The 25,252-nt window shown below is 55.2% G+C and overlaps 1 protein-coding gene across 3 annotated transcripts in view; it reads left to right on the plus strand.

Moving 5' to 3' along the window:
- Nucleotides 1-25,252, plus strand: part of SYT2 (synaptotagmin 2) — a 104,861-nt gene that overhangs the window by 52,870 nt on the left and 26,739 nt on the right. The window contains exon 1 of one of the 3 annotated variants that reach the window (XM_027074720.2): nt 8,711-8,965. The exons of 1 other annotated variant lie outside the window; for it this stretch is intronic. The gene's annotated coding sequence lies outside the window, so the exon portion shown is untranslated. Of the gene's footprint in view, nt 1-8,710; nt 9,001-25,252 lie in introns of those variants that run through there. One more of the 3 variants, XM_027074719.2, reaches the window with a different exon arrangement.

Here is a 25,252-nt window from a genome sequence, read left to right on the forward strand (position 1 = left end):
GTGGATGGCTGGAAGGCTCAGGGGGCTCAGCGTTGGGGGCAGAGGCAGGAGAGTTGGAACGGTCAGATGGGGCCAGTTTAGGAAGGGCCATGATGGCCAGAGAGCAGCCTTTGAGCTGGGTGCACTGGCAAAGGGTGATGCTCTGGGTTTTCAATCAAGGGAATGGCATCGAGATGCGGAGTCAGAGAAAACTGCCATGGGGAGGAACAGATTTTCCATGGTTTGCTGAGCTGGGGGACTTCTCGCAAGGCTAGGTTAGGAGGAAATCCCAAACTCTAAGGGAGTTGGAAGTTGGTAGCAGAGTGATGGGCGTCCAAGGGCAGCCCAAGCTCTAGGCATGGTGTTTATATGTGTCATCTTAGATGAGGTGGCTATGAATGTTCCTTCAGCAAAAGAAACTGGAGGGGCACCTGGGTGGCTCAGTCGGTCAAGCTTCTGACTCTTGATTTTGGCTCAGAGCATGATCTTACCGTCGTGAGATCAAGCTCCGTGTTGGGCTCAGCACACAGTGTGGAGCCTGCTTGGGATGCTCTCTCTCTGCCCCTCTCCCACTTGTGCCTGCATGTGCGTGCTCTCTCTCAAAATAAATAAACTTAAAAATAAAAAAGAAACTGGAACTCATAGAGTTTATGTAATTCTTCCAAGTCGCACCCTTAATATTAAGGCAGAGCCGAGATTCCAGGTCTGACTTTGAAGCCACAGCAGACACACTATGGTTCTGAAGCAGTCCGTTCTCCCCCCTTGGCTGCACAGAGAATGACTGATGCTGGGGGGGGGGGGGGCAGGCTAATTGAATCTGAATCTCTGGGCAGTGGGGGGGGGGGGGCTGGCCATCTTTCTTTTAAGCTCCTCAGGTGACTGATGGACAGAGAGGCTGAGAAGCCCCCGCACTGCAGCAGGTAGCCTCCTGCTTTGGCCCCGGGCTCCAGCCATCCCCTCGCGGTTGGGGGGGTGGAGGGGGAACTGACTCGTGTCACCGTGTGCTAATCTATCATTGTCAAGGATGCAGAGAGCAGGGAAGACAGATTGATACATCGCACTTGATCTGGGGTGGGTCTCCCAAAGAAGGGCAGTGGCAGCCACTGGAGGAGAGTGAGAGATGAAAATTAGGGGGGGATCTGTGTGGTGGATCCTGGGAGAACAGTGAAGCTGGAGGCTGAACCCCAAACACTCCCTGTCGCCCAGAGATGCGTGGACCAGGAATCCCTCCTTTGCCATTACCACAGCCCTTGGCACATGTCTGCTGCTCCCCGGCAAGCCAGACTTCCAAACCATCCTTCCGTCTGAGATGTCACTCCCTCAACGCAAAGGGGCGAGGGGTGTTCTGTCTCCGGTGGTGTCCCTTCCACTGACATCAACTGCCACCCGCTCTGCTGAGGGAGCAGCTCTCCCAGAGATAGTTGCAATTGAATGGCTGTGATGGGCACCACTTCGGACCCTATCATCAACTTGTGCGGCTTCGTTAAAAGTGCACCTCAACTTTCCAATTCTGTAAAATGGGTAGAATAGAAACCTAGTCCTGAAAAGTAATAACTATTGATAGATAGGAACGTGCTGAGGTGGAAGGAGAACTAACCAGCAATAGAGTCTAACAGTCGAGGATCAAATCGAGTCGCTGTCACTTACCGGGTTATTAGCATCTTCAGAGCAAGTTTTTTCTCTATGATTTATGAATCAACAACTTCCGAAGGTGTATCTCCTGTGTAAGCTTCCTCCCTGAGCTCCAGGCCCGCATCTCTGCCTGAATCTGGCACAGGTTCCGCACCGAACATGCCCCCAAGTGAACTCACAGCTCACATCTTCCCCCCCTTGCCACCCCCGTTGGGGGACTACCTCTCTTAATGAATGACTTTGCCATCTTGGAAGGTGGTGAGACACAAGCCAGAGACCAGAGTCACCCTGGATCCCTTTCCCCCACCCTGCACTCCCAGTGGCCAGCATGAGTCTTCACCCCTTCCTCTTCATCCCCCCCCCGCCCCGCCCCCGTGCCCGCCTTGTCCAGGATCATCTTTCACTTACCAGTGGCAGTAAGTAGCCCACCCCTTCTCTGTCCGGCACGGCTCCTGAGCTCACTGCCTGTTGATAGTGTCAAAGCCTCGCACGGTGTCCTTGCCCGTGAGGGTTAAAGCCAGGCCCCTCTAGCCCAGCCTGCGGCCCCCTCCAGCACCACTCCTGGCCACTGCCCCGCTTTGTCCAGGGTCTCCGGCCAACGTGCCCAGTGCGTTCCTGACTCCACACTTTTTAGCACTTGATAGTCCCTTGATGTGACCCCTTTTTCCTCAGGATCAAATCAGAAGCGTGCTTCGAGAATCATTTGGAAGTTGTCTTCTTTGGGTGATCTTTACATCCATTGTCACTGCCAGCAAGGCTCCGGCCAGTGGTTCCAGGGTTCTCTATGCACTGGCTCTGGACCATGTATCCCTTGCTCCATCATTCTGTGCTTATGGGCCCGTCTCCCCCAACAGACCTACGGGCACGAGTTGTGCCCTAGAGCAGTTTATATCCTAGGGCCTAGCAGAGTGGTGGCCCTCAATAAATGCTTGGGTACTCATTTATTGAGTACACACTCAATAAATGCTTAGAAAGATCCCTACTGGGTTCCCTTTTTGTCCCCAAAGATCCACTAGACCCATGCCACACTAGAAGGAATAGACACACATGATGTGCCCTCTCTCTATATTTGCTCTGACCAGTAGATGGCGGCAGAAATGCCACCTTGTGCAAACACAAGGCCCCTTCTGGTGGTCGTCTTAGGCCGGCTAAAATCCCTGCTCGTAGGTGGGCAGGCTTACCTGGAAACGCGAGGCTTGCCCAGGTAAACAGCGTTCCTCACTCTACAGTTTACACACCCACAGTTATGGGAGTTGCTTATGTTGGCTTCTTGAATTCTCTGGGAGGATCCTCCGACCCAAGACCCTTTTCTTCTACAGGGCCCTCTGCCAAACGTCTGTTCTTAGATGGCCTACACGTCTGGCTTGAGACTAGAGAGAACTTGGACTCACTCTTCATGTCCAGGAAAATGGGGGATATGGCGATGGTGTGTTCTCTTGTGACAGTAAGAGACTGGAGTTGGCTGTATAGTCTTGGGCAAGTCACATCACAAACCAGGAAACGGATGAGCATTAGAGCCCCCACGGGCCAGCCCTTGGATCCTGGCCCCGGCACTTCCCAGCTGTGTGAACTTGGGCAAATCATTTGCGTTTTTTGAGCCTCACTTTACTCGGCTGTGAAATGGGGACAAACACTGATTTCATAAGGTTGTTGTAAAGCTGGGCTCCTGGGTGGCTCAGTCTGTTGAGCGTCTGACTCTTAGCTTCGGCTCAGGTGATGATCCCAGGGTCGTGGGATCGAGCCCTGCATCTGGCTCCGTGCTGAGTGTGGAGCCTGCTTAAGATTCTCTCTCTCTCTGCCCCTCAGCCCCTCGCCTCTGGGCTTTCCCTGTCTCTCTCTCTCTAAAAAAACAAACAACAACAACAACAAAAACAGTAAATTGTAAATCTTCTGTAGGACCCAGTGTTCACAACCTTGTCCAGCTTTTGCTTAGGAGTGAGGGCACTCGATATTGATTGGCATATGGCAGAGGGGTTTAGAGCGTGACCTCAGAGGCAGAATATCAGAGTTCAAATCCTCCTTCTTCCACTTCCTAGTTGTCACCTCAAACAAGTTATTTTACCTCTGTCTACCTCAATCTTCCTGTCTGTACACTGGGAATAAGAAGGATCCCCTTTCCTAACGTGGTCGTGTTAAGTTTGTATCAAACCCTTAAAACGGTGCCTGGCCTATCGTGAGCCCGCCACGTGTTACCTGTCTTCGTGGTCATTGCCAGCATTAGCATCTCAGTACCTGTACTGCACCAGCTCCACGCACCTACCTGTTCCTACTGGAGATCTAGTGCTCTGAATCTGCCTCGGCCAGCATGTGTTCTGGGAACCTCCTAGAGTCGACTGGCACGTGGGTCGTCACGTGGGTCCGGACTGCCGCTGGCCGCTGGTGTCAGTGCCTCGGTGTCCCACACCACCACAGCCCCACACTGCTCTGTGCAGCCTCTCTCTGCTCCTCCTGCTGACGTGCCCACCAGCCCAGGCTTCCCACCTTTCCCAGCTCTGCAGGCTCTTTCAGAGAATGGGGGCCACTCCCCACCCCCATGGCCAAATGCTCATTCGAGGGGCGGGGTGGCCTGAGCCTGGAGTGTCAGATTTAGCAAGCCAGCTCTCGAGACCTCCTTCAGTTGACGCACAGCTCTTTTCCTTTCCAGACCACTGAGTCAGGCAAGGTCAAGGGCCAGCCACTCTGTTCAGTCTGGAGAGTCATGCCCTCTGACCCTCAAGCCCTTTGTGGGGTCTGGCTCATTTTGTCAGCTGTATTCCTTCCTTTTGATAATTTATTTATCAGAAACCTCTATTGAAAGACTACCAGATATGTCTCCATATGCCTGGAGCCCATTTTGGGCACAATTCGAGTCTCCCTGGGGTACCGCTCCGTAACCCCATGGAAACCAATGGATGCAAATAAATACTCCGGAAGAGCCTTATCAGCACACTCCTTAGGTTTAGCGTATGCACGCGGTCCTCAGCTTCGCCCACCCTGCACTTCTTGCCCCCCACGACACATAGAAACTGTCTCGCACATAGTAGGCACTAAATAAACAGCAGATATTTTTTTATCAGTTTTCTCATCTGCAAAATAGAGATAATATGAAAAAATAATAGCTAACGTTTACTGAGCACTTACTATGTCCCAAACGTTATTCTAAGTTTTTCCCACGTATTGACTCATGTAATATTCACAGTGAGGTGAATACCATTTTTGTTCCTGTTTTACAGATGAGGCGCAGAGGGGTTGAGTGGCTTGCCCAAGGTCATACAGCTAGAGCCTATGATTTTAAACCCACGTAGTTTCCACCCTGTCACCTCCGACTGCTGTGAAGATCCAATGATTCCAAGTCTTAAGGCTCCCAACGAACGCTGGGGGCTGCTGCTCTGTTTGCTCCCTGCGGCTGAGGAAGAGGAAGGGAGGGAGGAGGGTAGGGGCGAGGAGGGGGGAAGAGGAGGAGCGGGGCTCCGTTAGCACTAGCGGTGGTCGTGGTGGTGGCTGCAGGATGTAGAAGCTCTTTACAAGAATCCAATTGCATTTCTGGAAGGGAAGAACTGAGAGTCATTATTCTGTCCGGACAGGTCCGAAGCGGGGAGGGAACTTGGTCAAGGTGAAGAGCTAGGTTGGCTTATTCCAGCGCCCCCTTTCTCTGTCTCAGTCAGAGACTTGGGCTGTGGGGTGGGGGTTTCCAGCAAGGCTGCCTTCAGCCAGGGTACAGGCTGCTTCCCCAGGGTACCAGCTGTGGGGCTGCTCATGGAACAGGGCTGGAGGGACAGCACTGTCAGCCTTCTCGGGCACTAGCTAGAAAGGAGGACATCTGAACGACAGGAAGCCAGCCCGGGGAGACTGCAAGATCCTCCTCGGAGCACCTCTTCCTAACATGGCCCTCCATCCACCGGCCCGGGAAACATATGGGCCACAGGAGCCTGATCCTGCAGGGCTGGACTGGAGCCCGGAGCTCCAGGGCAGCTCCAGAATTTCTGCGTAGGAGGGGCGCAAGTGCTGCTCTCTCATTGGAAGGGAGGTGAGGGGATTGTTTTATTCCGGGGACTTATGTGGAGGTGATTTTTCTGGGAGATCATGAAGGAGGCTACCCTGCTGCCCCCTGCCCCCTGCCCCCTGCCCTGGGCTCTGCCATGCCACTCCGCTCCAAGCAGGGTTGGGTTGTGCTGACACCCAGGATCAGAGCAGAGAATCCATGATGGCCCAAAAGGCAGAGCCTGGGTGGCGAGGGAAGAAGCCACTGAACTGCATCAGCCGTCTGCTTTGTCCTGAAAGCATGGGGGGGGGGGGCAAGGAGAGGAGACTGACTTCACACCCCAGGGAGGAGGCTGAGAGGAGAGGAATATGACCATTGGCCATTCCTTTATTCCTTCAACCCCCGTTTCTTCTGTATTTCTTTACATTTATTTCTTTCACACAGATATGCCAGGGATGGCACTGTGTTAATCTCTGTGCATTCATTATCCCTTTAATCCTTATGATAATCCTGTTTTATAATTAGAATCCCCATGTTGCAGATGAGAAAGCTGAGGCTCAGAGAGGTTATGTAATTTGCCCAAGGTCGCACAGCACACAAGGTGCAGTGCCAGGATTTGAAAACACCGAACCTCAGAGCCACTAGGATGTATTGGGTGCCCACTCTGTGCCAGTGGGCCGGATGGGTAGGAAGTCCTTTCCGTTCTGGAGCTTGTAGTCTAGTGGGGAGAAAGTTTCCACCGGGAAATGGCAAGGGTGACAAGTGCCTTACAGGCAGACGAGAAGTACAGGGTACACGGAGAGGTGTCAGGGGACTGAGACTGGAAGAACAAAGAGGAGTTGGCGTTGCGACGTGGGGCAGAGAGGCCAGGGTCCTCCACCAAGAGGACAACATGTGCAAAGGCTCTGTGGCAGGGAAGAGCATAGCCCTCTCAGGACCTGGAAGGAGATCAGTTGGAGCCCAGAGGGTGAGGGAGGAGGCAGTGCCAGGCAGAGCTGGAGGGTGGGCGGGGGCCACATCTAGAGATGTCTACAAGAAGCAGCTGGTAAGAGGGGTAACTGTAAGGAGCCCCTGGGGCGGAGGGCACGGCTTAGCTCTGCACCCACCTCCTGTAGATTAGAGAAGGGTCAGCATCTGAGGTCACAAGACCCAGCTCCATGCCCTAACTCTGTACCAAACTGACACAAGTACTTGGGTGGGTCACTCACCCTTTGGGGGGGTTCCTGTGCCTCAGTGGAGTGAGTCCTCCTTTCCTTGCCTTGCTACCTGCTGGCATTGTTTAAAAGGATCAGGTAAAATCAGCCCTCTGAACTTTCAGCCCTCTTCTCCCTCCTCCTGGTAAAAAAAAAAAAAAAAAAAAAAAAAAAAGCTTTTGGTGGATCTCCAAAGAGAAGCATTTCTTCCCCCAGGGAGAAACAAGAGAAGCCGCCGAGTGCCAGGCCCCCCACGGCAGCCCTGTGGTACGGGGGTGTGGCGGTGTGGGGGGGAAGTCAGAGGAGCATCTGACCTTGAGGCTTTGATGCTTGGTCCCCTTTTTCATCTGAAGGGTGGTGAGGGGTCAGCAGAGCCGACTAGAGAGTCTCAGGCATCTGTCTTGTCCTTTAGCCCACACGTAAACACACACACACACACACACACACACACACACACACACACACACTTCCCAACACCGATGTGCGGCCCCAGCCAGGCGGATGGGAATGGGTGGTGCACACTCCCCCACTCAGCCTGCAGCCTGGAAATCCCCGAATCAGCTATTTCTGCAGCCCAGGGTCCGTGACTAGCGAGCTGCTGCTCTAAAGAGCGGCTCCAGCCCGGCTCCAAGCAGCGGGTGCCGCAGTATTGCAGTGGCCGGGCTCTGGGGCGATGTGGATGTCGTGGGGCTGGGCCAGGGAGAGGGGATTCGCTGCAGGTATTGGGACTTCCCAGGGCTCCTCGGACTCTGTGGAGATAAGAAGCCCTGGAAAGCTCTGAGTGGGGCCCTCCCCAACACATGCATATAAGGGATTTGGGGTGGGGCGGGGGGAGTCACTTCCTGGGTCAAACCCCAAACGTGATGATTCTTGACTCTGGGTGTGCAGTACAGGAGCAAGGTGAGAGTGAAGGGGAGGCTGTGGGGATGAGGGCAGGGATGGGGTGGGGCTGGGAAGATCCAGAGACAGGTGGCGTCCTGACACCAGCAGGAATTGCACAGGGCTGAGCTGGGGGGCTGAGGTCTCAGTGGGTGAAGGCTGGGCATTGAGGGTGAGGCACCGGGGTGAGACTGAGGCACGGGAGCCATACCTGGGCCTCCAATCCTCCCTGCCCCTCCTGCCTGGTGAGTGTGGGCAAGGCCCCGTCCTCCCTGTGCTCCCGGAGGGTTGAGGCCTCCTAGCCTGACGCAAGAGGGAGAAAGCGGAGTTGTGGCCAGCGGGGAGGCTCCGGGTCTACCTGGGAGCCAGGCCCAGGTCCTGGGCAGCACACGCTTCCTCCTCTCTCTGCAGGGGCCCCTCGACCCGCTTCCTCCCTCCCCGGGAGGCTGGGGGAGAGCCCCCGGCTCCAGTCCCGACTTCACCCTCCCGCGCGGATGCTGGGGACCGCAGGCTGTCGGAGCTCCCCGGGCCAACCCCCCTCACCTCCCCTTCCCCTCCGCTCTCCGCCTTTTGTCTCTATCACTCCTCTTCTCCCTCCCTTTTCTTTTCGTCCCCGACTCGGGAAAACCTTCATCCGTATCCCCTGAAGCAAATCGGCTCCCTCCTACCCGCTAGCCGGTTCCCGACAGCGCAGAGATCCCCCTCCCCGCCGCCCCTCCCCCAGCCAATCCCCGCTCCCCAGAGGCTCGTAAAGCTCGTGGGTGGCGCGGGTGGGGTGGGGAGTGTCGCAGGAGGGCACGGAGTGGGAGGGGACGCCTCCGCATTGCCCCTGGAGCCCCGCGGGCCTCCGGGGACCCGAGGCCGGCCCCACCCACCGCAAACTTCTCTAGGGGCGCGGCGGGTTGAACCCCTCTCCCGCACGCCGCGCGTTCTCCCTCGCACACACCTCCCCTTCCCCGTCGCCGCTCCCTCCCCGCCCACCGGCCGTCCGGACGGGAGAAAGGGGGGCGCGGGGCGCGCGGAGGCGGCCTCCCCGGGGCGGGGATTGCCGGGGCGGGGGCCCTGCGTCCCGGTTTGCGGGGATCGCCCTCAGAGGGGCCGGCACGCGCTGTGTGCAGGCGGATGTGAGGAGCATCTCAATTGGCGGGCGGGGGAAGCGGGTTCGGGCTGTTACTACTGCAGAGAGAGAGAGAGAGAGAGAGCGCGGGCGAGCCGGCGAGCGGGGAGCGGGAGGAGAGCCGCAGCGGCCCGGCCGGCCGCGAAGTGGGAAGAGGGGACCTCGACTTCGAGACCCCGGCCGTCCCCGCGCTCTGCTCTCTCGGTGAGCTCTGGCCGAACCGCGCAAGAACGTCCCCGGTAAGAGGCGCCCCGGGCTGGGACACCCTGCGAGGGCAACCCGTGGTCCCGAGCGGAGCCGCACTCCGACCATCGGCGGCCACCGGGAGGGCCTGGGGCGCGGGCGGGCGCAGGGTCGCCAAACTGGGACACTCCGACTTTCTGGGCTCGGCGCTCGCAGCCAGATAAACTAAGTGCCGGACGGAGCCCGCGGTGGGGGAGTGGGCTCCGAAAATCCACTTGCGTCGGAACCGCCCGGCTAGTCCCGGGGGAGGTGTCCCGAATTATCCCGGGAACCCCTCGCCCTTGCCCTGCTTCTCCTCCCGGGGAGCCCGGGACGCGCGCGGGGAAAAGGCGCGAGAGGCCGCGGTGCATCTGCGCGGGCACCCTGGGCAAGCAGGCAACCGCGGGAGGCGGTGCGGGGGAGGGTGGATGAGGTGGGCGTAGGGTGAAAAGTGGGTGCGGGGCGCGCATGGGACCCCCCCGCCCGCGCCACAGTGAGATTGAGCCGAAGCGCCCCGCGCTCGGAGCTCGGGAGCCCCCTGGCGCAGAGCGGGACGCGCTGGGGACACTGGCGGTGCGCGGAGCTGGCTTCTTTTCCGCGCCCCCTGCCCTGCCGCTGCGGACCGGGTCTGGGATGGGCGGCGGCATCTTCGCCCCTTCCTCTTCTCGAAACTTTTTCATACTCCAGCAAACGCCGCGGCTCCGTGCGTTGGAGGAAGCAGGGTCACAAGAATTCTGGCAAACCGCAGAGCTTGGAGAGACCGGGGTGGGGGTTGGGGAAGGGGCAACGGGGCAGTAGGCGGGCATGCTCTAGTCAGTTTGCTGTGTGACCTTGGACGAGTTGTTGCACCTCTCTGAACCTCACGAAGAGGGAGACACTTGGTGCCCCGTCGGGAACGCGGAAGAGGTCGGGGGCAGCGTGTTTGGTGAACAAGTCCGCAGGGCGCCTGCCTCTAGCCTTGGCGCTTAGGATTTCATGCCTTTGATGCGGGCCTCTCTGCGGAGAGGCTCACTTCCTGGGGAGGGGGTGGCAGTGTGGAGCTGTGTACCCAGCGTTCCACGGGAAGTCACGAAGCTTCCATTCTGACCTGGCCTATGACCTTGGACCACTCACTTACCCCTCTGAACCTCAGTCTCTTCAATGGGTTTTGGAGCTTATGGTACCCAAGGTCTCTCCCAGTTCTGACACCTGTATGCCCCAGCATGCTGGGGAGGCCAGTGGAAGGAATGGGTGGGGTGTGGTCTCACCAGCTGCATTCCTCCTGGGACATAGCCTCTGGGGAAACGGTAGGTCCCCCCCGCCCCCTAAAAAGTCACCAGGGCCTTGAGACCCTCAGCCCGCTCACCTATCAACTGTTCCCACCTGCAGAATCTCCAGTATGGCTGTTGAGAATGTCGGCTTTCCTGCACTAGCACAGCCCTCCTGCAGGGCTGAGCCTTCCTGGGGGAAAGATGCCCAGTGACCGTTAAGAGTCGCATGGGTTAAAGGGGGATGTCAAGGATCCCCCTCCCCCCAAGATCATGCTGTCTGACTCCCGGCTCTAGGCTGCACCCACTGCAGGCAAGGATGATCTGAAGGAATCACGTTTAGAAAGATCCCTTCTCTGGCTGGGGAGATCTCCACTACAACAGCCTGTAACACCCCATTGTGCCACCGACCTCCCAACCCTTCGCCAGAGGGAAGCCTCATCTAACTCCTTCTTGGGTGAATTCTGGTTTGGTCTGCAGTGGAGATGAAACGTTAGTTTCTCACTGGGCCTTAGGGTGTTGTAGGGAGAGTCCTGGTTTAAGACAGGAGGCCTGAGGGGCGCCTGAGTGGCTCCTTCGGTTAAGCGTCCAACTTCAGCCCAGATCATGATCGCGCAGTTTGTGAGTTCGAACCCCGCTTCGGGCTCTGTGCTGACAGCTCAGAGCCTGGAGCCTGCTTCAGATTCTGTGTCTCCCTCTCCCTCTGCCCCTCCCCTGCTCGTGCTCCGACTCTCTCTGTCTTTCAGTAATAAATAAATGTTAAAAAAAAAAAAAAAAAGACAGGAAGTCTGAGTTTAATTCTAGGCTCTGCCTCCCAATTTGTGTGACCTTGTGTGACCTTGGGCAAGCCCCTTTCTTGCTTTCCTCACCTGTACACTGAGAGGGTTGAACTAGATAACTTCCCAGGGTCCTTCCAGCCTTGCTGTTCTGTGGCTGAAGTTCTGGGCTGGTGTCTGGGTAGCAGGAAGTGGGTTTGGTGGGGTGATGGGGGCGGCTGGTCTCCAGGAATTCCCATGCACTTGCCCTCGCACGCCCTTCTGTCCCCAGGGTGGAGACAACGCGAGACTAAAGAGTCCATATGAAGGGGCCACTTTCAAGGCCTTGCACACCCCTGCAGTGAACCCTCCCGAGACCCTGGGCTCTACTGTTGCTAGCTGCGTGACCTTGAGCAAGTTACAGTATTTTACATCTTGGAGCTTCACGTACTCAGTTGTCAAAATGAAAGGAGAACAGTGGTGGTATTTTAAGACTGTCGTGAGGATTAAACACAAAAGAGCACATAAAGTGCTTCGGCCGATGCAGAGCCCTCGGAGTCCTCAGTGAGTAGCATCTACTGGACATACTCACAATAAAGCCCGTGGGGAGCAGGTGGCGGGGCAGCGGCCCCTCCCTGCGCCCATGGCCCTCGGGTCTCCCCTGCAGCTTCCAAAGCTTCCCTGTGGGGTGGGAACAGCAGCACTGCCTCAGTGCCTCTCTCCCTCTCTGCCTCTGTCTCTGTCTCTTTCTCTCTCTCCCTGTCTCTGTCTATCTCTGTCTCTTTCTCTCTCCCTGTCTCCCTCTTCCTCTCTCCGTTAGGATCATTCTGCAGCAGAAACTTCATGTGAAAGGAAAAAACGGCTAGACTTTCCAATAACCTCACACCTGTCTGCCTCTAGCTCTCCCTTCCCCACTTTCTGCCACACCTCCGGTCCCTTCTGTGGTGAGGACACATGGGCATTTTGCTCCACTTCCTGAAGGAAGGAGCCAACTGAGGCCCAGGGAGGGCTGAGACTGGATCCCTGGAGGCGGGGGAGCCAGAGGCATGTCGGGGCCAGGGGGAAGGAGTGGCGGGGTGAGGGGGTAGAGGGGGGACTGGCAAAGGCTTGGCCTCAGGGGGACTCCCAGGACCCCAGATCCCAGAGCCAGACCGAGCGGGCTGGGTGCAGGGATGGCAGGGCCAGGACTTGGGGTACCCCAGACTCACTGTGTGATGTGACCTTAGGCAAGTCCCACCCACGGGCCTCAGTTTCTTCATTTGCAAAGTCAAAAGATGGTTTAGATGAATCAAAGGTCCTTCTAACGCTTTTGGTTCAGATCCTGGTTGGCACTGCCTCGGGTGAGGCTGGGTGAGGTGGGGTGAGAGGTTTGTTGGAGTCATTTGGGCATCAGCACTCACCGCCCCTTTGTCATACTTCTGTGACAACCTGGGGAGGTGAAGCCATCTCTTTCTTAGTAAGAATGCTGAGCGTTAAGAGCAGAGGCTTTGCAGATGGACAGACCTGGGTTCTCATGTTGGCTCTGTCTTCTTATTAGTTGGGTGAATTTGGGCAAATCACTTAATCTCTCTGAGCCTCAGTTATCTTGTCTGGGAAATGGGAATAAAATCACCTATCTCCTAGAGCTCTTATGAAGATTATGTGGGAATAACTTCTATAAAATTCGGGCAATATGGGGGAGTTCTTACTGTGAACTGGGTGCTGCACAAGGAATGGGCTTTTGAGGCTGTCATCAGGACGGGAGGCTCAGGTGAAAAGAAGGGTGAGGACAGAGCCCACAGTCCTGCACTTGTCATCATGCACAGGCTTCCAAGAAAGGGCCCCGGTTTCCCGCATCCTCTTCCGGCTGTGCACTGGCTAGGGGCTTCAAGAGTTTGAACTCAGCTGGTTTTTGTCACAGGGCCTGTGGAGGTGCCAGCTCAACCACAGGGGGGCTGCAGGCAGAGTGTGGGGCTGCCGGAGAGAACAGCGAGGTTCACAGAACGCTTCTGGTGAGGAGGGGGATACAAGCCGGAAGCGTGACAGCCTTCCATGCGTTAGTTGTGAAGAAAGGGCAGTAAAATGTGGTCTTGGAGAAAAGGCATCGCCACTCACCGGGGGTGTGTTAGGTGAGGGGCACCACCGCAGGAGGCACTGCAGGAGGCCGTAGGGTTCATCTTATCGAGTCCCTGACTTTGATTATGGGGAAACTGAGACTCAGAGAGGGAGAGAACCTTGCCCGGTATCACACATCATGTTAGCGCCAGAGCTGGGGCTGTGCCTGCACTCGTGGACCCTCCTCCGCTCTCCCCGTTAAGCACCAAGCAGATATCATCCAGCCCTTCTGCCATCAGACCTCAAAGAAGGATGCCTTGACTGCAGCAGAAAGGACGTGGGTCACTGACGGGAAGAAACCTCTTGACCTGGCACTGAGATCATCAAGTCTGACATTCCCATTTTGCAGGTGAGAACACTGAGGTCCAAGAAAATGAAAAGACTAGCAGAAGGTTGCCCAGTGTCTGAGCCCAGAGCTCTTCTAGTTACGCCGCTTCCACGCAGCTTCTCTGGGGTCAGACACGCTACGTGGCCACAGGGTAAAGGCAAATGCACTTGAGAAGGGAACAGAGGACGGAAAGACAAAGCAGAAGAACGAAAGACAGAACTGTTACTCCCAGGGCCGTGAGTTTCCTTCTAGGCTTTCTTTCTTGGCGTGTCTGTCGGCCGCTGCTTGGAGCTGTTCTGCTGACAGCCTGCCTTGCCCTCCCTGAGGAAGGAGACAATAGCCAGATCCGTTGGTCTCAGTTCCACTGGCAAGGCTGAGTGAAAGAAAGTCAATATTTGCCCAGTGGCAAAGGACAGGAAATAAGTCTGACTTGGGATGAGGGTTGGGGGGGGGGGGAGGGGGAGAAGTGATTCTGAAAAGGAAGGTTGCAGAGTATTGGGCCTCCCGTGTGAGCACTTGACTTCTAAAGGAGCCTTTGGGTTTACTGCATTAAATAACCCTTTGTATCTCGGACAGCTTCCGGCCCCATCCGCAGGCACTGTCCTCCTGGCAGCGCTGATCCCTAATAAATTTCCCCTATTGTTTGCAGCTGACGCCTCCCCAGCTTTCGGCTCCCTGGAGAAATGGGACTTTTAAAGCTTTTGCAGAGAGGCCTCGGAGCAGATGGCCCATTGAGCAAAGCTCAGGCAGAGAGCCGTGCAGAAGCTGCGAGAAAGGCTCGCTTCCTTATCTGGGCCCCTGAGCCCAGGGAAAGATGTGGAAAAAGTCCTTGGCAGGTCAGGAGAGGCTGTGAGTGATTCCCCCCCACCCCCCATGCCTTTGTTTTGTTATCTATCTTTCCTTTTTATTTTTTTCCTCTGCCTCCTGCTTCCTCTGGGTCCTGAAGTTCAGTAGGGGCTGGGGGGAGGAGGGCTGAAGCCCCCAGCCTTTCCTCAACTGAAATGAAATTCTTGAACCGGCGGCAGCTGCCGGCTGCTTTAATGGCTTTTGTGATTGCTGTGTTGCTCATGGAGTCGCATCTTAGGGATTTAACAAAGGGTGCATTTGCAAGCAGAAGGCTCCCGGTCTGAGGCGACGGGGCTATACTGCAGCAGGAAGGGCTCATGTAAGGTGTGAGGTACAAGGGAGGACTTCCCATGCTGGGGACTCACCAGCCCTCGGTGGATCTGCTAGGGGGAGACAGCTGGGGGTGGGTGGTGGATCCATCCGGCTCACTCCCCACTCTGGGAGTGAGCTAGCTTTCTTACCTGCCGCCGAAGAGGCTTCTTGGACTAAACATGGTGCCATGGCTCCCAAACTGATCAGCAGGACTGGTAGTCCCTGGAGACCATAGAGCCAGCGTGACCTCCCATCCCAGGGTGGCCAGCTCTGCCAGCCGCTGTGGGCTTGGGGCTGAGTGACTAAGCCTGGGTGGGGGGTGGTGGGGGAGAGAAGGAGGGTCCTGGGCTTCTATCCAGCCAGCCCCACACCCACAAGGGATACTGCAGTATTATAAGCAGCTAGGAGGCAGGAGAGTCCCTCCCAGCTGCTGCTCACCGTGGGGCCGGCCAGGGCTCCCAGCTCCCAGCCTACCTTCAGCCTGCTCCCTGCTGCTTGGCTGGGGCTGGGACTCAGCTGCTCAGAGACAGATTGCAGCCTGTCCCCAGCCCCCTCCTCCCCCCCAGCACACGGCCCCTGGGCAAGAGCACAGCCCAGCTTCCCTGCAGCGGATTTCCTGCAACTATGCTCCATCTTGAGCAGACTTTCTGAGCCTGCCGTGGACCTTAGCCCATCTTTTAGGTGGAGTTGGAGCATATAGTTCCTCGTACCCCATAGATACTTGGCACTGCTGTGCAGTGGTCGAGAGCTCAGGTGCCAGGGTGCCAGGTTGCCTGGGTTCAAATCCCAACTCCACTGGGATCTTGTTGTTTAAACACTTGGTACTCAATTTCTTCATCTTTAACATGGAGTTAAATTCGTTGGTATGCCTTAGGGTTGATATAAGGATTGAGTGTATTAATATTTATATTAAAAGCTCTAAGAATAGTGAGTACCTGGCATGCGGTGCTAATAAAGATTTAGCTATTGTTGGGGAGCTTGGGTGGCTCAGTCCGTTAAGCATCCGGTTCTTAATTTCCGGCTCAGGTCATGATCTCACAGTCTGTGAGATCGAGCCCCGCATCGGGCTCTGCGAGGACAGTGCAGAGCCTGCTTGGGATTCTCTGTCTCCCCCTCTCTCTCTCTCTGTCTGCCCCCTCCTCAGAATAAATAAACATTAAGAAAAAGATTTAGCTATTGTTATGGTGTTTCTTAAAACTGAACGGGGCAATTTGTAGAAAAAGAAATGTAACACTGGAGCTAGGGGTGGGGTGAGGCAGGGGTGTAACTGTATTTGAATAGAAGGATCTGGAATCCAGCGAATTCACTGCTAAATTACTACATATGGTCCCACACAAGCTGTTTGGTCCCATTTGAAAATGTGGAGAAGGATGACTGTCCCTGTCACCTTTTCCAAGTCATCCTGGGAAGTGAGGTGGGTGATGATAGTCTGAAAAAACCAGTCGGCCTGGAGGATGCACACATTGGTGTCTTCCTGTCACCATGTAGGACACATGCATGTGGGACATGTGGGACACATGCAGGCTTCCTGGCTGAGGCTCTGGCCTGTTGGACCTTCTACAAATGGCACCAAACCCAGTGGGCCGCTCTCCCAGGGAGGCCCCTCGGACTCCGGGGGACTCTGGGCTGAATCTGGTCTCTCTGTGTCTGCTCTTTTCCATTTGGCCGGGAAAAGGGGTGGTGGTTTTGTGTCTCCACAAGCTTCTTAGCGGTGGGGCAGGAGTGTTTCTAGACACAGGCCATAGTTGTGCAAGCAGAGAACAGGAGGGCTGGAGAGAACATCTCCTTGAAGCCAGAACACCCTGGCCAGGAACCCCAGACAGACCGGGGTGATGCTTTCCCTTGGGGGGGCCAAAGCAGGCAGCTCTTCCTCCTCCTACCCTCGGCCAGGCTATCTGCAGGGCAGGGCAGGGCAGGCAGGGAAGGGGGCTGCCTGGAAGCAGGGCATCGACTCGACGTCATATTCAGTACCTGTCCTGCCAAGTAAGTCAGGGACCCTGGTTGATAGCGCTTTTGTCCCCTCCCTCATCTGTCTCCTTCCCAGCGTGGGACATGGTGCCCACCTGACCCGCTGATAGTACTGGGTTGGTGATTAGGCCAGGGGTCTCAGGTGTTGTCACCAGAGTTCTCTGCTGAAGACTGCAGGGATCCCAGGCCAGCTGCTGAGTGATGCCCGCTGTCCTCCCGGGCTGGTCATCTGGGGTGAGTGGCAGGTATGGAGAGGGGAGGCCACTTTATTTCAGAATTACTCAGGGCCTTGGAAATGTCGCCTCTGGAGCCCTCCTCAGAGCTTCTTTCCAAATATCATTTTACCAAGAGCCCCAGAGATGAGGTTGCTTTGGCAAGGTCACCTCCAAAGTCAGCCGTGAGCTCATGCCTCAGAGTCCACTGTATTTCATCTGCTCCATTTTCCCCAGGCTTCCTAAAGAAGGCATTGGGCATTGGCTAGAAATGCACGGTCCCAGCCTGGTGCCTATCTCCTGTGACCTTGGCCTTGACCTCAAATTTCCCTGTACCTCATACCTCTGGAAGTTGGAAGGACTTAGATTAGATAGCAAAGAGAATTTGCTGAGTAGCCTTGCCAGGGGTGGGAATGGAAGATTTTCCCAAGACATTTGGGAGTCCAGGCTGGATTAGGTCTTAGCAGAAGCTTCAGGAAAGAGCCCTGGACTTGGAGTCCAATAACACAAAGCCCGAAGTCAGATCCTGCAACCTGCTAGCCGTACTGGGGCAGGTGCTGGATCTCTTTGAACCTCATCGCCCTCCCTCCCCAAATGTGATCAGACACTCCTTACTTTATAGGGGGCATATCGATTTTTTACTTAAAAAAGAAAAGATGTATCGAGATATTCACATACCACACAATTCACGCTTCGGTGGTTTTTAGTACAGTCACAGAGTTGTGCAAACTGCCATCACGATCTAATTTCAGAACATTTTTTTCCCACCCCAAAGAGAAAAACTGTACACATTAGCAGTCATTCCCCTATTCTTCCTTTCCTCAAGCCTTAGCCAAATGATAATCTATTGCCTGCCTCTATACATCTGTCTCTTTGGAACATTTCGTATAAATAGAATCGTATAATATATGTTCTTTTGTGTCTGGCTTCTTTTCCTTACATTATGTGGTCGGGGCTCCTCTGTGGTGCACCAGGCATCACTATCTCCTTTCTATTTACTGCTGAATAATATTCTGTTGTATGGATATACCACAGCGAGTTATCCTTTTATCAGTTGATGGACCTTTCGGTTGGATTTTGACTATTATGAACTATTGCAAGTGCGATGAACATTCATGTAAAGGTTTTGTTTTGTTTTGTTTTTTAAGTAATCTCTACACCCACCGTGGGGCTTGAACTTACAACCCTGAGATCAAGAGTTGCACGCTCTACTCACTGACCCAGCCAGGCGCCTTTCATGTAAAGACTTTTGAGAGAACACATATTTTCATTTCTCTTGGGTACTTTCCGAGGAGTGGAATTGCTGGGTCAAATGGTATAGTTTTTTGTTTTGTTTTGTTTTGTTTCATTCAAAATAAGTTTTATACCTTAGGTAGCCTTTATTTATTTTTTTTTCTGCCAAATTTTTACTTAAATCCTAGTTAGTTCACATACAGTGCAATATTGGGTTCAGGAGTAGAACTCAGTGATTCATCAATTCAAATGGTATACTTATTTTGGAAGCTCACTTTTATCAGACCCTGTTCTAAGTATTTTATATGGATTATCTCCTTATACTCTATAAAGTAGGTACAATTATTAGCCTCATGTTACAGAATGAGGTTCAGAGACATCAAATAACTTGTCCAAGGACACTCAGCTAACAGAGCCAGGACTTGAGCCGGACCGTCTGGTGGTAGGTCTTTTACCGCCTTGCTTCTATATGCGAGTAAACGGGATAACGTACGAGAGTGTTGCCAGTAAATACTCAATAAGTGTTGCATCCTGGGAAAGATGACCAGACGCCCCGTATTCCTCTGTCTGACCTGTTGTGTGGCTGTAGGAACCTCTGTGTCCCTTTGAGCCTCTGTCCAGTTCCTCCCAGTATATAAAGCTTTTCAGTGTGGAATTTAAGAGGCAGGGTCAGGGTGTGGGAAGTGCAGTGTAGTGGAAAGTGTCCTGGATTCTAGCTCTGACTCTCTCACGGACTTGAAAGCAATCTCCCTTCTCTGGGCCTTGGTTTCCCCATTGTTCAGTGAGGGGCTGGAGTAATTGACCCTGAGGGGCCTTGCAGCTCTTGCGTCCTATGTTAAGTTCCATGCTGTCTCCTCAGCAGCCCTAGCCCCCCCGGGGTGGGGGGAAGTGAAGCCTGGAGTACAAGTCCAGGGTCTCAGGTCACTGTGGGTGCTCAGACTTCCCCCACTCAGTGTGTTAACAGGCCAGGTTGGGGGCTGAGTCAGGTGGTGGGCGAGACCCTCCCACCCCCTTCATCATAGAGCCCTTGTCGTGGGCCGGGGACCTTCTCCTATGATCCAAGCCAGGAAAGAGCCATTTGACCTCCATACCTCCCCACCTCCTTCTTGGTTACCCTTCTCCGGACTCCTGCACTTCTGAAATCCGGCTCCCTAGGGTCAACGCGGCCCTCGCACCTGTCAACTACCCAGCTGGCTTCTGGTGCTTGGCCCCACCTCCCGGTTTGGGAGTGTTTATGGCAAAGTGCTGAGCACGTGGTAAGTGCCCCGTGTCAGTTGACTCTGAATCTGGTTCCCCTGGTCTTGCGCCGTTTTCAGTGAGAGCGTTGTGTTTTCCAAGCCCAATCTGGCACCACTGAGCAAGGCAGCCGCAGTTATTCTGCGTCCTCCATCCAGCGCCACCACCTTTCCCAGGCCTTCCCTTTACTCCTCATTCCCCGCTTCCTGGAACCTGCTGGTCAGAGGTCCTGCTGCAGCCCCAGTACGTAATGGATAGTGCATTTAACTCTATGCAGTGGGGACCAGTGGCATTTCTATCTCATGAAAGAGGAGCCCGGTCCAGGATAGGGGAGTGCCTTCTCTGAGGTCACCATGCTGGCAGGTGGCAGCGGGAGGGTTTGAGCAAAGGCTGTCTAGTCCCAAAGCCTGCACAGCAGGCCGATAAGAGAGGTGGTATAAAGGCCTTTGGAGGGATGCACGGATCCAGGGAAACCAAGTAGAGTATCTCTGAGCAGGTGGCCTCTGAATTCCTCCAGGGCAGGCATGTGTCAGTGTGTCTTATCTCTTTTTACCTCTGCCAGGAGTTCAGTGATCCTCCGGGCCTCACCTTCTCCTGGCCCAGCGGGGCGTGGCATCTCCAACAGGGTCCCGCTCCTAGCTTACCCAGAGAATTCGGGTGATGGCTGAGCAGCCTTCCTTACACTGGCGATGGCTTCAGCGTCTCCAGGGTTTGCTGTCCCTGCCTTTGGTGTGCCGAGCTGGAGTTTCGGTCCCCAGCGCCCCTCCCCCCAATGCCTGCATGCCTCACTATTTTTAAGCTCCGTGGGCTTAATGAGTTGCCTGCCATGACACGTCTTCAGCATTCACCTTTTTCTCTAATGAACCTCAGAGAGCTAAGCTGGCTCCCTTTTCACTTGACAACCACCCCCAACTGGGAGGCCAGAGCCGGGCTGTTGCCCACCTGGGTCCAGGCTCCACTCACGAGGACTCACCCTGCGGTGTGCCCCTAAACTCCCCTGGTGGTGGCAACATCGGAATCCAGCACCCCCGCCCCCCCACCCCCGGACCTGGCCTCTTCCAGATGTGCTGTCCTTTGTCCTGTGTTCCCCCCATCCTACCCCAACCCCTGTCAAAAACCCAGAAACGGCAAAATTTAAACCGCCAAACCATTAAATAGTATTTAGCAAGAGTTTATGATGCATTTAAGAACAGTTCGTGAACTGAGAGCTCTTAAATTCAAATACTGGTAAGAAGCTCAGGGACAGGACAGCACAGGACGGCTTATCAGATGGGAAGGAAATACTTTACTCTTTACCTCAAGTGCTTATTACCGTGGGGGTTTCCGCTTGGCAGGGGCTTGCTTAAAGGTGATTATCTTATACCATTTTTAGGAAGAACGACTTGGTTTTGTGTTGTTTTTTTTTTTTTTATGATTATCAGAGGCATTCACAAGAACTAATCTAAGTTAAAATTTGCTTGTGTTCATGAAATAAGCTAGATTTAGTTTTGCTGATGTGGCCTAAATGGTCTTGTCTGCTCAGGGAATTCTCGCGTCTGGTCTCCATTTTGTATTTAATTTCAGCATCCCCGAGCCATCCCTACACGAGTGTGGCGTGTTATAAAGAGGACTGTTGAGCTCCCCCATGGACTTGGATGGTGGCCTTCCTTGAGGACGAAGGAAGAGCTGGCGAGCTGGAGAGCTGGCAGGGCCTGGACGAATGAGGCCAATTGACAGTGAGGGGTGGGATGGAGGGGTGAGAGATTTGGAGACTCACAAGGTTGGAGACGGGACCTTGAACTTCATCTAGGCCAACGCTGTGTCCCCTGTCTATGGACTCCCTTCTAGTAGTTTCTAATCTCAGCCTGAACACCCTTCGTGACGGGGCACTTGTTACCTCACGGAACGCGCCATCCTATCAGTATTTTTGGAAGCGCTATGTAGAACTCCTCCCTCATTTTGAGGCTGAATCTGTTCTTCCCACCATGAGATGGGGGAGCCCCCAGCAGAGGAAGAGCTCAGCTTCTGCTCCAGCCACACTGCTGGAGTCGGAGAAGGGAAGTGGAAGGTCCACGGCGCGGTGTCCGGGGCACGGGCTGAAGGAACTGCGCTGTGGTCCTCACCTTGGAGGTGACGTTGCTCGGGGGAGTGGGCACCAAGAAGAGGCGAGAGGGCTGGTAGAGAAAACTGAAGTCAGATGCCTGAAGCCCTTCCTGCTTCAGGTGTGTGGCATCTTGAATATGTGGCAGAAAATTAGAAATACCGAAACAGACCAGCTCCATATGGGGAAAAGGTTAAATGCTGCCTCCCGCGCCAGGGACTGGGGGTCTGATGGGAGCCACACCAGGAGTTCCAGTTAAAGCTTTAACCTGGGGCCACCCCGCAGGGAGACCGAAACCCCTGGAAACTCTCCGACCAAGCCTGAGGATGTCACTGGCTTAGAAGACCACGGAATTGGGAATGAACTCTGTGGCCGTGGGCAAGTCACTTCCTCCCTCTGGCTCTCAGCGTCTTCTGCTGTGACATGTGTTGTGTGTGGACCTTCAGAAATGATGCGGGCGGCTGGCGCCGGGGTTGCAGGATGCTGTGCATGAGGGCGGCTGGGCTTCATCCAGGCCCGCGCTCTGCGGGGCTCGGTGCCACCGGTTGTATGAAGGGGAGGATCCTCTGTCCGCTTCCTTCCGGCCTCGGGCAGAGAGCTGGACACCTGTGCATTGTATACCTGGCTACCGCAGGGCCCATTCTCCGTGTGCTTGGCAATGGTGAGTGTAGAGCGATGCTTCAGCTCCCGTGAGAGAAAGCCTAGAGGCCTCTGGTGTCCTGGGCCAGGGAGGCTGTCCTGCCCCAGGTCTGGCTCTGTGGAGTATGTCCCAGAAGGCGGGGTCTCTCGAGGCGCCTGGGTGGCTCAGTTGCTTAAGTGTCCGACTTCGGCTCAGGTCATGATCTCATGGTTCGTGGGTTCGAGCCCCGCGTGGGGCTCTGTGCTGACAGCTTGGAGCCTGGAGCCTGCTTCCGATTCTGTGTTTCCCGCTTTCTCTCTGCCCCTCCCCCACTTGTGCACATGCTCTTTCTCTCTCAAAAATGAATAAAGTTAAAACGTAACATTAAAAAAAAAAAAAGAAGGTGGGGTCTCTCGAGCCAAAGGCAGTGTCATGCTGTACCACCTACCCACCAGCCAAGGTCAGCTGTCATTCCAGCACCTTCCAGGGTCATGGTGGTGAGTGGTCCCACCCTGTCTTACAGTTGTCAGAAACCCACCCCTGCCATCTCTGCCAGATTTCTTGCCTAGAACTGTCCAGCCCTTTCTAAGCCCACCCCCATATCCCTGGCTCAGGGTTCCTTTCCAGGAAGCCTCCCCAGAGTGGTGCTTCTTGGCTCTTTATGCCTTCGCTCCACGGTCTCTCAGCAGGATCACCTGCACCTCACGGGGGAAGCAGGTGGGCCACCTGGTGCCCGGTGCCCTGGGCAGGGCCCACGGTAGCTCCCACAGCAGCCATCTAGTCAAGCTCTTGCAGACCAAGTGGAGCACGTAAATGCCGGGCTGGAGCACCGACCACAGGCAGATCAGCTCGGAGAGCTTTCTCTTCTGCCCATTCTTTGATTTGCAGGATAGTGTAGATTCAATAACGTGCACGACTTATTGGTACGTTCTCCTTCGCAAGCACCGCAAAAGCCACCTGTGTCCCCTGCCCTGTCACTGCCCACCACTGTCTCACCCCTGTCACCACAGATCAGTTTTCTCTTCTTCCTGGCTCTCCTTCCACCCTCGGCTGTTCTTCATGATGCCTGGCATTTCACCTTTTCCTGCGAATCCTCTGAATGTTGATGTTCCCCAGAGCCTGTCTCTGGTTTCCTTCTCCCCGGGAGACTGTTCTCCCGCCGCCATCCCCCTGCACCCTGCCCAGCCACCTGTGCCAATGACTCCCAGACTTTAGTTCTCCCAATAGCCCCCATTCTGAGCAGCACACCGGCCCACCAGCCACCTGCTGGACGTCACGGCCACTTGGTGGCCCAGTGGCATGGCTAGGATGCGGCTGGGATGTCCTTGGGCATCAGTACGACCTTGCCTCGTTGCCTCCGAGCTCTGTCACTGCAGAATGGGAGTGGTGGCCGGAGGAAGAAAAGCCTGACTCTTCTAGCTTCTGTGGGGAGAACCCTGTCAGACCCCGCACAGAAGAATTTGAAAACTTGAGCAAACAAAATGGAGCCCCAGTGGGCCCAGTCCGAGAGGCGGGCCGATGCTGAGTGACGGACAGCGTGAGCGTGTGTGAGGGCAGGTTGGGGGGGGGGGGGGGTTGCTCGTCTGGACACAGGACAGTGCAGTGGCTCAGAGACAGGAATCAGCCCAGAGATGGCCTTAAAAGGCTGGCTGGGCTGGAGTTGAGGGTACAGGATGGGGAAGGATGGTTTATTAAGAGAGGACTGGCTGCCAGCACAGACACCTGCAGTCTCCAGGAAGTACAGAGAAGGGTACTGAGCTCAACCTGGGCCACAGTATGGTGTTTAGGAGAAGCCCACCCGGCCCCTAGAGCTACCCCTGTGTGCTCCTCGTGGCTCCCAGCCCCTGAGGAACAGGCTATGGGCACAATAACTTGCTTTACGTTCATCGTCTCCGAGCCTCACAAGCCTATGAGGCTGGTACTGTTCTCATTCTCACTTTACAGATGGAGGAGCAAGACCCAGAGAGGTTAAGCTACCTGCCCAAGTTCACAGGGCTGCAAGCGGCAGAGCTGAGACTCGAAGCCAGGTCTGTCGGACCCAGGGGCCAGGCGCTCATCTGCGCCACGTGGCTGCCCCCCAGGCTTGACCTGGCTCCATTTCCTCGCTGGTTCTGCCTCCCAGGTTTGGATCCACAGAGAATCCAAGTTGGGCTTTCCAACTTGGAATTTTCCCGTATCTCTTCCCTCCTCCAGCCTGTTGGCATTTTGAGGACATGGCTTGCCTCTGTGGGCCCCTGTTTCCCATGTCTGTTCTGGCTCCCAGGTCAGGCAGGAGAAAGTTGGCTTCTTCGGGGAATATAATTGTGCCCCCGGGATTTGCATGACCCACTTTAGTTTGTGGAGACCATGAGCTGTCAGAGGTGTTGGCGGTAATGGGCATCTTCATTGGAAAAGTGAAGGGCACATCTTTTTCCCCAAGGGCCTGTCCGGCCTCTGGGAGGAAGGAGGCATTTGTGGAAATGGGGGGAACAGACTGCATCCGCCTTGGCTGAGCCCCTCCCGGGTGCTGGTTCCCATCTCCCACCGAGGGCACACTGGGCTCCCCAGACTTCTGAGTGTCCCAGCCCCCTCCTTGGCCCCAGATGATATACTCTGCTACCTGAGGGTACAGTTCTTTCCATCCTGTGGGGAAGAGGAAACTGGACACAGTGTGAGTAAGCAACCTCTTTTACCCTGCTTAGCCTTGGTTTCCTCATCTATAAAATGGGAATAATAGTATCTACCTTACACGACTGAGCATGAAATGAAATTCAGTGAGGCATTTATTAGAACCTCAGGGAAGGTTTCCTTCCTTTCTCTTGGCACACACCCCCACCCCGTGGGCCCAGGGCCTTCGTGATATCTCTCCCCCACAATGAGTCCCGTGAGCCAGGGCTGTTTGTTAGGAAGGAAAGAGCCCTGGGCTGGATGCCAGGAAGTCAAGGTTCAAGTTCACAGTAAGTGCTTGGGTAAGTTGATTTCTGAGCCTCAGTGGTCTCTTGTCATGGCGAGGATCCCATCTGCTCCCTGAGAAGGCCTGAGTTTGTCATCTTCCACGAGGACAGGGCTGAGCTCTATTCATCTCATGTTCCCAGCACTTAGCGCTGACAGGGTTGGATGTGAGGGCTGACTTCTGCCTGGCCCCGCAAAAGTGAGAGAAGTAATCTTCAGGCCCTTCCCCGGCCCTAGACTCTCGGGAGGTCTGAACCGCAAGGGACTCCCTTTCCCAAGGAAGAAGCCCCAGGGAACAGTCTGCCCAAAGGCTGCCGTCGTCTCGTCCTTGTTGAACAGTCCATGTCAGCAGGCTTGCCCACCCCAGGCCAATGACCGTTCGGGCCGCGGCGGAGAGGGGGGGGGGGG

Source organism: Acinonyx jubatus, chromosome E4 (genome assembly GCF_027475565.1).
Source record: "Acinonyx jubatus isolate Ajub_Pintada_27869175 chromosome E4, VMU_Ajub_asm_v1.0, whole genome shotgun sequence".
NCBI classification, from domain to species: Eukaryota; Metazoa; Chordata; class Mammalia; order Carnivora; family Felidae; genus Acinonyx; species Acinonyx jubatus.